At 31.6% G+C, this 14,376-nt stretch overlaps 1 protein-coding gene across 5 annotated transcripts in view; it reads left to right on the top strand.

The window, feature by feature from the left end:
- ZFX (zinc finger protein X-linked) overlaps window positions 1-14,376 on the top strand; it is a 61,991-nt gene that overhangs the window by 28,752 nt on the left and 18,863 nt on the right. The window contains exon 1 of one of the 5 annotated variants that reach the window (XM_074300909.1): window positions 6,739-6,799. The exons of the other annotated variants lie outside the window; for them this stretch is intronic. The gene's annotated coding sequence lies outside the window, so the exon portion shown is untranslated. Of the gene's footprint in view, window positions 1-6,738; window positions 6,800-14,376 lie in introns of those variants that run through there. 5 annotated transcript variants of the gene reach the window in all.

Here is a 14,376-nt window from a genome sequence, read left to right as displayed (position 1 = left end):
CCTAGGATATTTTGTTTCTTTCCTATCTTTTAAATTTTTCAGGTGGCTGTGCCCTTGAACAAAATGTTTTTAGTTCTGTTATCAGAAACAGTTCAAGATTGAATGTATCACAGTTCGTTATATGAAAATTTTAATTCTTTTAGAATGAATTTTTCTATCAAATTGCTGCAAACAATTTGTTTCTCTAAAGTCTTATTTGATTATTTCTTTTTAATACAGAGCATTGTTAAATAATATTCTGCATAGGAAATCTGTAACATTGAAGAATTTTTGAATGATTCAATGTAATTTTGCAAACATTTCTTGTCTTTATTCTGTTCAAAGTATTAGATGCTAAGAAGTTACAAAGAATGATAAAGCATAGTCCCCACCTTTCAGAATTTATAAGGAGAGGAGACAGAAAAATATTTATGGTATCCTCCCAAAAATACATTCAGGTTATGAAAGGTATAAATAAAGTTCTAGGACATTTCTAAGTATAAAGTCATTTCTAACTGAGGAGAATCAGGAAGTTTGGTTGAAGGAAGGTGCTGATCCTTGAAGAAAGGATAGATTTCAGTGGGCAGAGTTAGAGGAAATTCCTAGGACGGTATGGTGTGAGCAAAGAAATGAAAGCCGGGAAGTGAATGATTATTAGTCCAGTTTAGTTTGAACATAAAGTAAATGAAAGAGAGAAACAGGGAATAAGTCTATTGAAGTATGGTTTGAAACCAGGATTCGAAGGACCAGGATTCTTTGGGGCCAGCAATTAGAGAATCTTGGCAGGATTTTGAGCAACATAGTGCCATGAACAGATCTGTATTTGGGAGATTAAATTAGCACTGGGATATAAAATGGATTCAATATGAAAGAGGGACTAGAGGTTGGGAAATGAAAGGATCTTAGGAATACAAGAATTACTGTAATCGAAATAATTAAGACTAACAGTGTCAAATGTGGGAGCCTTGGAAAAGGAGTTCCTCAGGGTTCTTAGACAGTTCTGGATATTTATATTTTATATTTGTATTTTTTTCCTTATCTCAAAGGAAAAAAGAAAACAAAAACCCAAATATAGTTTTCCCTGGAGTACAATTCTTAGAATCACTTTTTTTTTTTTTTTTTTAATGGCATTTAGCCTAACACCAATCACTTCCACCTTTCACATCTTTTCAAGGGGCTTATGAAAAACAGTCTTTACCTGGGGAGGGGCTGGGCTGGGCTGGTACAATGTATCATTTATTTTGTACTCTACTATGTAGTTCATTCTTTTTTTTTTTTTATTAACATTTTTACTTAGCTTTCTTTTAGGCCCTGGGTCTAATTTAAAGAACTCTCTTCCCTATCCTCCTTTTTCTTGATTAAATAAATACTGAAGGGGGAATAGCTATTTTTAGCTTTTTAAAAAAATGCTAAAACCTTTAGAGCAAATCTTAGCACAATCTAGTTTTAGTAGCAAGAATAGTTAATATTTACATAGCACTTTAACTTTTGCATATTTTTGTACATAACTTATTTGATCCTCAAAATTACTTGGTGAGAAATGCCATTAACCCTATTTTACAGAAGAAGAATTGGGTTGAGAGAGGTTACACAGTTAATAAGTGTCTGAGGAGAGAATTAATCCCTACTCTTCCCAACACCCAGTTCATTCTCTTTACTCTGTCACAATGCCTCCCTTCTATATAGTATATTTTAATATCAGCAATTTGAAAATAGAATTAAATTCTTTTGTAATTAGAACTCCTGAGGGCTTATTTTCTTAATAAGTTTGCGCTGGTGTCTAAGATGAACAAGAAATTAATTGTTCTTTAATAATGCAAATATACACTGATATTGAAGGAGAAACACTCTTCTATTCCCATTTGATAAACTTTTAAGAAAAACCATTGAGATGATTGCATTATTATTAATTTTTTTTAACTGTGATTCTATGATGGTAGTTTTTAGGTGCCAGCCTTATTTTCTTTTTTCAACCAAATATTAAGTAGTTGTTATGTACTAGTTAACTTGGGGTACAAAACCAAAAATGAAACATTCTTATCCTCAAGGAGTTTGCTTTCTATCATTGATTTGAGTGGCTTTGGAATTGTCAGCAATGTCTGATTACAAATGGAGCATAGTATCTAAAGAAATCTATAATGGGGTAAGTGAAAAGGACCCAAAACAGTCGGAAAAATAGCTAAAGATTCTTGGTTGGGAAGATTTAACAGAAATTCCAGTAACCAACACATTCCATGGGAAAACTATGGTTTTACTTTCTCTGTCTTTTGCAACCCTTACATTCTTTCTTCCTTGCCAATTAATTGTTATGTAAATGTATTCTAGAATATCTTCTCTATATCTTCTTTGAATTCAAACACTTGTGTGGTGCCATAGCTGATGAAATAACTAATAGCTTCTAATTTTCTCAGTTATGTGAAAGATTGAAAATGGTTAGGATTTTGTTGCTGTGTTGGTACACTTGAAAAAACTTCCAGTGGACAGTATTACTTCTTTAATAGTTTTGTTGCTTACTTTGTTATTCATTGACTTATGTGAGGTATAACAGATAAATAACATTAATAATGATAAATACTTTTTGTATTTATTTGTAGACTGTAGGATTTTCCTGGTGCCATCTGGAACCTTCGTCTTTAGGCTAATTTTTCAATCTACCAATGCTATACCAGCTCTACAGAGTTGTCCCATAATCCCCACATACACTTGAAAATTGCAGTCTTCTGAAAACAGCAGCTCCAGGATTTGAAAATTATTTTCATAAATTGCAGTATTCAAAGGGTTTCCATGTTCTAATCTTAATTCTCTCTCTGTCTCTGCGTGTCTTGTCTCACATACATACACACAAATTAATAGATTACCACATATATTTACATAACAAGCATTCTAGTGGTAAGCGTTTAGACATATATAGGTATATATATATGTACATATACACATACACACACATGCGTAATGCAGATATAAATAGTTTTGTAAAGTTTTTTCCTTTTATTTTCTTGGAATGTCATTCCCAAAATGGCATTACTGAGTTCAAAGAATATAAAAAGTTTTTATTAGTTTAGTATTATTGACAGTGTGCTTTTTCATTTTCATTTATTTTTTTCTAATTTTAGTGGGTATGATAGTAAAGTTCTATGTTTGTAGTTATTACTGAACAAGAACCATTTCCATAGTTACTTAGTGTTTGTGTTTATTTTTTATGATCATTTTTTCTTCTTTGGAGATTATATATCAAATCACTTACCTATATATTTTGAATATCAAAATCTTATCTATAATTTTAATTGTGAATATATACATATATATTCCTATTTGAAAATTTTGTTGTGTAGAAATGTTTTATTTATGCAGTATTAACTGCTCCTTTTGTTGGTAATTACTTTTCTTGTTTCAATAGTCAAGAAATTATCTCCCCATAAAATTGGAATATGTATATGATTACTGTTTAAGTAATTTTAAATGTAAATCCTTAATCCAGCTATAGTGATATATTTCTTATTTATATCCCAGTTTTTCCAGTGGTATTTATGAAATAATTATTTCTTTCCTTATTGATTTGTTTGACTTGATTTTCCTTTAAACTCTAAAATAGTTTTGGATCTATTTTTGATAATTTGGTTTCACTGGTTTACTTATCCTTAATCTATTACTAAATAATTTTGACTAGTTGCTTTACACTTGTGGAAGGACATTTTTCTTAATATGCTACCTTTTAACATTTCCACATGTGTCCACATGTCAAAGATCTAGTCTTTCATTGGTGTGGGTATTTTTCCTACTGTTGCAGCTTGCAATCCCTTTCTAGAGTTCAGTATATAGTCTCCAGGAATTGTATCCCAAGACATTTTCTCACCTTTCAAGAAGTGTGGACGAACCTTTCCAAACTTGTCTGTCCTTGTTTTATAGACATAATTTTCCGTTCATATGACCAACATTTTAAAGGCTTTTCAGCTAGATAGTACTTTCCCAGAGATTTGCTAATATATTACTTTCAAGGACCTTTTTGTTGTTTAATCATTTCAATTGTGTCCGACTCTTTGTGACCCATTCGCAGTTTTCTTAGAAAATATATGGGAGTGTCTTGCCATTTTCTTCTTAAGCTCATTTAACAGATGAGGAAACTGGCAATGGGGTTAAGTGACAATCAATCAGAATCTCACAGCTAGTATCTGAAGCTGATTACAGGCCCAGCACTTTATTCACTGTTCCACCTACATGCCCTTCGAGAACCTAGGTTCACCTCATTGCCATAATTATCAATGTATTTATGTACATACATATGCTTTTGATGTTCCGGAAACTGAATAAAACTAGCTTTACTAGCTTTATCTTGCTCTCTTCATAATGGGGAATTAATGTAATTTCCATTATTACTCGTACTAGCATCATGGAAAAGCACAGGATATCTTTAGTCATTCAGTTGCGCTTAATAAATCCCAGACCTTCTGATTGATTAAATAAAATTACTGTACCTTCTCTGTGCTAAAGGCTATGGTAGGTGCTATAAATATATATTTAAAAAAAAAAAAAAAGGAAATGTTGATTAAATTAGCATGTAAACAAAATTACAGCTTTAAATCTATGATCTTAGCTAGTGCTTTGAGTTTTAGCAGTGTGCCTTAACATATGTTACTTTATCTGATTCCCACTAAATTTTTGAGGCAAGTGTGGAGCTGCTTTCATTATTATTTTACCAAAAAGAAACTTGAAATTTCAGAGATGTATGAAAATTCTCATGTATTTTAATTATAAGCTTAGACTTGAACATTTCAACATATAAAGAACAGAAAACAGGATTGTATATGAAACTGAACTTTTATTATATAATTCTTTTAAACAATAGCAAACAAACCCCAAAGCTACTCAATTTGTGACTCCTTCAAAACTTCCCTTTGCTCACTTATTTCTTTGATTTATGTCTTATTTTTTATCCTTGACAGTGTTTAGTACACATTATGTGCTCATTAAATATTTGTTGAATAAATCTCATTCTCCATTTTTGTAGAAATTGATCTTGTTTCTGGAACAAAAAGCTACAAGGAATTGACGTATATTTCTCTCTTTCTTGCAACTGATGCTTCGTGGGTCTTGTTTAAAAAAAAAAAAAAAGGTCTAATGGTATTTTATAGTTTCTATACTTGTTTTTGACTGAAGTTACCTGCTTAGGATATATAGTTCATGATTTTAGTTTGCTATTGAGTTTGTCACTAGGCTCCTTGAATGAATCTTCATTTTTTAGAAGTATCACATTGCATTTAGACAGGTTGTTACTTTATGACCACTTTTTAATGGGAAAGTTAGGAGTGAATCAGATACTACTCAGTGTATGCACAGTTGTTTCATACAACTATAGAAATTTAGATGTCTTAGGAGATCTGTTGATGTTTAAAGCTAGGTTTATAACCATCATAATGCATGTAACTAAGTTTTAGAATAAGGAAAAACCTTAGGGGTATTCTGATTTATTCCTCCTCTTTTGCTAAGAGAACCAATGAGTAGTGCTTTGGGAAAAGATCTTAAATTTGTAAAGCCATTTATAGTGGGAGAGCCAGGATTTGAATCCAGATCCTTTGACTACGAATCCATTCTTCTTTCCACTATCCCCTTCTTTTAGTACCTACATTGTATTCATAGTAGTGGACTAAAACATAGAACATTAAATTTTTAGCTGAAAAGCCCTTGAAGTTTTGGTTATTTATTTTTACAGTCTATGATTGCCCCAAGTTTCAAGATCATCCTTTACTCTTTACTCTAAATGTTTTTTTATGTGCTGTTTTGAACATCTACTTAATTTTTGTAACAAAAGTGAGAAAAGAATTTCTTAGACTTATAATTTTCCCTCATTTGACTATTAGACTCTAATTTTACTATCAGAAGGATTTAAGTTCATTCCCCCAATGTTTAAGTACCTTCTGTATTCATCATATTTTGGAAATGGACAATTTTCATCCATTTGTTTATACTGGATTAAAAAAAAGCCTCAATATTATTGAAATATTTTGTTTATTGAAATCTTAACTTCCAGCTCTTATCACTCCCTCTTGCCTTATCTACAGAGCCACTCCTGATAGAAAAGAGAAGAGACATTCAGCAAAAGCAACAAACATGACAGCCATGTCTGATTATATGTGTAATATTAAATACTTATAGCTCTCACCTCTGCAGAGAAGGGAGGGAGGTACATTTTCCTCTGCTCTTTTTCTGGGACCTGGCTTTGTCATTGTAATTGCATAACTTTTCTTTTCCTTTTTATTGATGTGTTTGTAGATATTGTTTTGGTTCTGCTTATTGAAGTCTGCATTGATTTTATTTAAATCTTCCATGCTTCTCTTTATTCTTCAGATTCATTGTTTCTTAAGGTACAATAATGGTTCAAAACATTTGTTTGCTTAGTGATTCTCCAGTCTGAGATTCCATCTTTGTTTGTCGATTCTATTTCTGCTTATTTTAGTAACAGAAAAGAGAGAATTATTAAAAAGGAAAACAAACATTTTCAAATAAAATTTACCAGTTATCCAACCAGCACCACCAAGACTTTTGTTTATTGCTCTTCTTATTTCCCTTTTCATTATTCCTTGTCTTTTCTAATTTCTTTCCTTCATGCCTTCTTAAAATTTTTTTTGGGGGGTGGGGGTACTTTTTCATAGCTGATTAAATAGAGTAACAGAGGTTTTATATAGAAGCACAAAATCTGCTCCCATTATTTTTATAATAAACAGTAGCTGGTCCCTGACTGCTTCTTGTCCTTGATGCTTTCCCTGCCCCAGTTTCTATGGAAACAGCTGAGCAGAGGAGTGACAACTGGAGGTTTTCTGAATAGGTGAGTAGGTTTTCCATTCTGCTTCTCAGTAGCAATGGTAACACTTCTCATCATGAGTCAGCTGTTTTCCAAGTTCTCTAGGGAAGGATGTCATTATTAAATTGCTACTTAATAAAATATTCTAGGATTGTGAAAAACGTTTTTCATTCTAATTTTGATTTTTTAAAATCAAATTTCTTGTAATAATAGGAAACTTGGTTTTATTTGCAAATTAGGAAGCTGAAGACAGTTGAGTAACAAAAGGCAGGTGCTTTTTTATTTGCATTATTTTTAACTGTCTAATCTTTTTAAACGTGGGTACAGATTTGATAAAGATGCTGTTTTACATTTATTGCTAAATGTTACACATTCATGATTATCCCTAAACCTCAAGAAAATGTTATAGACTTAGAAAAGATATAAATGACTGCTATGAAGGACTTCTTACTATATGAATGACTTTAAAAAGAATAAAATTTTAGCCTCTCTAGATGAGGCATAAGCAGAGATATGATTTGAACTCTATAAAATCATCAATGGTATTTGTAAAGGCAGCAAAAGTTTATTTGTCAAATCAAACAATAAAAGTAGAATTGAAAACAGACCCTTTGGAGCTCAACCAGCTATTCAATAAACACTAAGTGTCTTACTATATATCAGGCACTGTGTTTTATTAAAGGCCAAGGATATAAGAAGAGACAAAAGACTGTGCCGGCTCCCAAGGAACTTACTGTCAAATGAGACTCATTGAAGAAGTCATGTGGGATTTAAAATGAAATGTTTATTTAAAAGCAATTTTAGACAAATGAATGCTAGGTCTGTAGTGAGTTTCCAGGGGGAATGTATTAGGGTTTTGACCTTCACCTTTATAGATGATGGTAAGGAAAAATAGGCATGTTCCTTCCTCTGCAGAGAGAGAGCATTTGAACATGGATAGATCCTAAAATAAGATTACATGAAATACGTTTTTAAAGTAATTGTCATTCTTAAAACAAGTAGACTTTTTTTTTCTTTCATTTAAGTTTTACTCTTATTATGACCATTGGTGTTTATACTAACACTTTTTGGTAGGTGTGGGGTAAGTGCATTTAGACACACATGATTTTGACAAGGCCAAGACAATTGGATGATATCCCAAGATTAGAACTATACCATTTCCAAACAATCTGCATATTTGCTGAATAGGGGAATTGAATGATATCTTAAATCATTAAGTTGGTTTGGTTTTAATTTTTGATGCCTAAGTTAGTATTTATTATTTTTAAGCTAATTTTATTAATGTATTCAGGGAAGATTTGGGGCAATACTGTATTCTTTGATTCACTCAAATCAACTAAATTTTGTCCTATTTATTCAATAGTTCTTTACAAAACAAATGCTTTTTCTTATGTCAGTCCTCTTATTATCTTAAAGCATATCTTAAATTTTTTTTTTTTTACCATCAAACTATTCTTTTAAGTTGAATTTATGATGTAACTGTTTTAAAATTTGAGGATGTTTTTAAACATTGACAAAGTCTTGTGAAGTTTGAAGCTTGAAACTGCTCTGAGATATTTGGTACAGAGCATAGAGGTACCACCATCATCCCTGCTCACCTTTCAAAAAAAAAATTGCATTTATAATAGACTTCAGTCCAAAGAGTGGGGAAAATTTGAAATAAATTCTGAAGGTTTATATGTCAAGTGCAGAAGGAAAACTCATTCTCATGGCTTCACAGTTCTCCATCTTTTTGAATCATAATCAGATTTGGAAGAGATTTCAAAGGATCTTTATTTCAACCTAAGGCTTTGGCATTGTTTGGAAATCTCTAAGTTTTTAAGAATAATTAGGAAATTGTTTGAAAAGTTGGGCTTAAATAGTTTTCATTGTTGTTTAATTGTAGTTGAAGCTGTCCCAAATGATCTTCTTGAGAACCTTTTCAGTCTTGTTTTTGTGTAATTTTATCCATAGACTGTAAAATTTTCTAAACATGCCTGTGCCATATAATGAGAGGAAAACTTTCAGCAGTTAATCATTATAACATATATAAATCTTAGAGTTGTTTTTCCTTTGTTGTTTTGAATGGCATTCATATTATTTTAATGAAATGTGCCACTTGCTGAACAATAATCCCTCCCATTTCTCTAGCAATTAGAAATTTCAGGTCCTTCATAGAAAGTAGGAATTGACCTGAAGAAAGAACTTTATAATTAGAGGAAAAGGGAATTGGAAGCTAAAGACCAGTCTGGTGAAACTCAAGTCTTTCATCCTTTGAAGCTCTATAGCCCATGACTTCATTTTTATGTAGCACCTTTAGAAAATACTTTTTGATTATTCTTCCTCCACATTACATAGTCAACAACATACACTGTTGATTGATAATTTCTACTATCAACCAAAAGCAGCATACTACCTTAAATAGAAAACTATACAATGGCATATCTTTTCTAAACAGAACTACAACTTTTTATGTAGTTAAAAAAGGCCATTGCCAAAGCTTTCCTTTTAATAGGAAAGTCCACTTGCATATAGTAACCACTCAAATATTTTGGAATGATTAAAGGTTAAATTGGTATGGGATTGCTAAATTGGCAAAAATCGTTATTGAGCAATAGTGTTAACATATACAAGTTTGATTAAATTATTCTTATAGTAATCCTTTTCTAAGTTATTTTATATCTTTTAACAGTATATTTTTGTGAAGATCTTATTGTTTAAAAAACAAAAACAAAAATATCCACAGGAGAAAAATGGAGCCTTGTTTTTAAAGATGTACTATTGTATCCTTAGCCAAAATCTTCCTGCAGTTTTAGGAAAATGAGGTATAATGCTTACCTCAGTCTGCTTATGTATGTTAAATTTATGTTGAATTTGCTTCCTATTCTTAAACAAGTTGTTTTAATATGCTTCTGGAGCAGAGAGACTTAAATTGGGATTAAACAATAAATAGCCTTAGTCAGGTTTGGGTATATCAAATATAATGTTCTGTTTCTTGCTTTGGTATACCAAAGGATAGTTTGTGGAGAGGCCTGGCCTCATAAGATTAGTAATAGACTACTAAAACTTATCATTTTTCTTTATAATCATTTATGGATTTGTGTGTGTGTGTGTGTGTGTGTGTGTGTGTGTGTGTGTGTGTGAATCTGGCTTGGGACAACTAGATCTTTAAGCTTTGTACACATGGTGAGAAATAATACTGTTTATTATATTAATTCATTTTATAAATATTTGTTAATTGCCTATTGTGTACAAAGTGCTGTGTAGGAAAGAGGAGATAACAAAGTCTTATGACTTTATGCTCTATATGGAGTTTGTGGGGGGAAAAGAAATAGAAATTATGGTAACTACAAAACAAGATTACATATTCTCTATATTAGGAAGTAACAAGAGAGAGAATGTAAAGCCTGATTTTTATTGGAGAGTAAGGTTTGTCACTGACAGGAGGAATCAAATAGGATTTCACAGAGAAATGAGGTGAGATTTAAAGGATGAATAGGAATTCAACTGGCAAAGGTGGGACTGGGGTAGTGATGATGAAAGAGAAGTATTCCAGTCATAGAAAAGAATGTTTAGTGGGCAGATAGTCCCTTGTGATCAGATGTATAAGCTTTCAAAGAGTCAGGGCCACAAAATCCTCATGGCCAGCTTCATGATGACAGTCATAGACTGGCGTTTTTCATCTTACCTCAATTTAAGGATCCTTTCTCTTCTCTCCTTTTTTAAGCCTTTGTTTTTTTTATCTGCAAAATAAGAAAGCTTGAACTAGATGGGCTTCAGAAGTCCTTTGCCACTAAGTCTGTTATCTTGTTAGCTACCAGCACTTTTATAGTTTATACAGTATTTTCAATAAATGTTAACATCATTTATAAAGTGCTTTTTCTAAAACAGCCCTGTGATGAAGATAGTGCAAATATTTACATGTTATGAATGTTAAGATGTTGAGAAGTATTAAGTGATTTGACTAAAATCAAACGGCTAAAAAATATCAGAACCAGGACTCAGACCTTCAAACCTTCTGATTCTTGAATTAAGTGATTTATCCACTACACCAGGCTAAGGAGTTAAGAATTTCATTCCACAGGCAACAAGGAATCCCTGAAGATTTTCTTAGTACATGAGTGACATGATCATGAACTCTGCATGATTATTAATTAGTATGATATTAAAAGATGGATTGGAATGGGAGGAGAATTAACAAGGAATCTGTCAAACTATTAGTAGTAGTAAGAACCATTGTTGAGGTGTAGTGGTCATGGCAGTGAGGGTGGAGAGGAAGGAGACAGATGGTAATTTTAATGCAGAGATATAATTGGTAGGATTTAGGATCTTCCGATATATATATATATATATATATATATATGTATGTATATATATATATATATATATATGTATATATGTATGTATACACACACACACAAGAAGTGGTGAAGATGGATAAGTTCCAAGGGTTTGAATATGGAAGCATAGATAAAAATAACAGTGCTGCAGATAGAAATAGAAATAGTAAAGTCATCACTTCCATGAAGACTTCTCTGTACTTTCTCAGTTGTTGATACTATGAAATAGTCTAGCCCAAATTTCTTGTGGAGTGTAAGCTCTTTGAGAGTAAATTATTTTAGTATTTGTATGCCTGACAATGTAGCACAGTGCTTTAGGGGTATCAAAAATTTTTTTTCTAAGTTGGATAAAAGTTTTAAAAAGGGGAATGTTTATGGCTTTGTTTAGAATGCCATTAGGAAAATTAAACCATATAAAATGTTGGCAGTGTGTTGGTCTGGAGCTCAGAAAAAACTTCAATATTAAAGAGAGAATTGGGAGTTTTAACTTCTTTACAGATGGTAGTTGAAGTGATAGTAGTGAATGTAATTTCCAAATAAGAAGTAGATAGTAAAGAACAGAACATCAGAGGCTTGCCTTTTTATTGCTTTAGATTGACCTCTTTAAAGCTGCCCCCTAATACTAGGAAACTGGAATTTGACAACTATTAAACCCATTTTTGCCATATTAATTATAGCTATTGTTTTATAGTGTAATAAGGTTTATAAATTGTTTTACATATATTATCTTATTTAATCCTCAAGACAACTGTGATATTATTTAATAGATGAAGAAGCTGAGATTAAGCAAGATTATATGACTTGTCTGAGAAAGGATTTGAACTCAAATCTTATTGACTCTAAACCCAGGACTTTATTACACAGTATATTAATAAATAATGTAGATGATTACTTCCACTAAGAATCTAGGTCAATTTTATCTTTCCAGAGCGAAGAATCTTTTGTCATGAGAACTTCCCTTTCCCTAAACCATGTTTTTAATAATTTCCATTTTCGTTATTGTACTATTCTTTTGAATTCTGTATTTTGAGATATGGTAATTTATTGAAGTGTGGGTCATTATGAATTTGAAGAAACTGTTGCAGATTTATTTTTATTCTACTTCCATTGCTTCACCTAATAATGGCCATAATTTTGTTGACTTTTTAAAAACCTATAGTAGTATGTTGTGTTGAGTTAATCTAGACTGAGGTCTATTGGGACTATTTCTTTGAGATATCATCCCAGGATCATAAAGGATAACTAAAAGTCTATCATATTTAAAGTACAGCCAGGCTATTTTCCTCTAAGTATGTTTCTTACTTGAGATTTTATATATATGTGTGTGTGTGTGTGTGTGTGTGTGTGTGTGTGTGTGTGTGTGTGTGTGTGTACTGTACTCATTTGCCACCTTTTTTCTTGACATAGGGATTGTTAAAAAAAAAAAAAATCTTCCGGCTTATCTATTAGTTTTACTTTTTGACTACTCAAGAGAGTTCAGACCTACAGACTTTAGTGTATTTATAGGATACTGTGTCTTTCATATTATTGATTAAAAAAAAGTTATGTCAAACTAGGTTTGTCACCAGTGTCTTAAGAGACTTCTCTCTCTAAACCCTGTTAAGTGGCAAAACAAGAGTCCCAGGCGGTTATTTTTCTTTTAGTCTTGGTGTGGAACCTTGTCAGAAACATACTGTAAAGATCTCAATACCTAATTTATGGCTAGAAGGGGAATTTAAGGTCTCTTATTTTAAAGTTAAGCACACTGGAGCCCATGAAGGTTAAATGGCTTATCACACAAGTGGGAAATGTTAAGAGAAGAGATTTGAACTCATATGGCCCAACCCAGTATTCTTTCTGCTGTAACCATAAAACCTCTTCCATTTTTATCTTAATTTATCTTAAGAATGCTTAGTGACATAATTTTCCAAATAGAATCCATCTAGATAATTTTTTTTCCTTTGCTTTTTAAACAACATAAGTTACTTTTTTTTCTTTTATTATTATGCCTTGGAAAGAAACTTAAGTGACTTCCCATTATCTTAGCATGTAGTTGTAATAAGTGGGCAGCTAGGTTGCAGAATAAATGCAGTGCCAAGTCTGGAGTAAGGAATATTTGTTGTCCTGTATTCAAATATGGCCTCAGACAATTTTTTTTTATGTGGTCTTCTGGGCAAGTCTCATTTAATTTTATTTGTCTTTCTTCAACTATAAAATGAGCTGGAGAAGGAAGTGATAAAATTCCCCATTTCAGTATCTTTGCTAAGAAGACCTTAATTGGGACATGAGTTGATTTGAAAAATGACGGAGCAACAAAAAGTAATAGTAAGTCACAAACAAGGCCTACTAAAATTACCTCCCATGATCATTCTAGGTTCTCGAGGGCTATGTTAATATAGTGTAAGATCTGGAAATCCTAAAAGACTTAAGTGTTTGAGTGTTGGCTTGGTGATTGACATTATATTTTTTGTTACAGGAACAGTTTTGATAAGTTTTGAGAAACTTTTCACCATATTAGTCACAAGACAATGAATTTTTTAGGACATAGTAATTTTCAAATACTGCATATGACATCTACAGAAGAACTATTATTTTGAGTGTTTAAAGGGAATGAATACTCATATCAACAAATTATAAATTCTTGAAGTTTTATACAGGTTTCGGCAATTGTGCTATCAATATAAATTCTCAGTTACCTAATTTGCCCATTAGAACTGTGTGTTTTGAAAAAGTACCTATTTTCACTCATAATGAAACTGAGAAAAATTCAGTTATCCTATTTCATATCATTTTATATCTTGATGATTTTGTGTTATAGCATTAATTTTGTTAATTGTTGGCACTGCTTTCTTTTTCCTTCTGTAATCTTCTTTAACTGCTATTTATATTCTTGACTCTTAATTCCATATTGTTTTTTGAAATTCTGGGATACTTTGGAGTAAATCTCTTTATTTAATCCCATTCTTTTAAATGGAAAAGAGTAAGAAAATTAATTTAAAAATTTTTTAGATATTACATTGATCAGAAGAAATATTCAAGTGTAGTTATCTTTTTGAAAAGCATGGTTGCCACTGGTAATCGTTATTATGTCTGTCAGCTGTTAAATTAGAATGAGTTTCTTGGAACAGATTAGTTTCCTAGGAGATTGAATTAGTGTTTAGAATTCATTTTTTCAGACTTTTCTTCAATTTCTGTGGAAAAATTAATCTGATTGGTAAAATGAGTTTTTGTTTGCTTGTTTTTTGCTGAAAATATGACATTGGCTAACTAATCATCTCTTAACAGTGTGTGTAAACAGAGAAC

This window comes from Sminthopsis crassicaudata, chromosome 3 (assembly GCF_048593235.1).
Source record: "Sminthopsis crassicaudata isolate SCR6 chromosome 3, ASM4859323v1, whole genome shotgun sequence".
Lineage (NCBI taxonomy): Eukaryota > Metazoa > Chordata > Mammalia > Dasyuromorphia > Dasyuridae > Sminthopsis > Sminthopsis crassicaudata.
The sequence above is the reverse complement of the archived record's forward strand: the minus strand, read 5'-3'. Positions and strand labels throughout refer to the sequence as shown.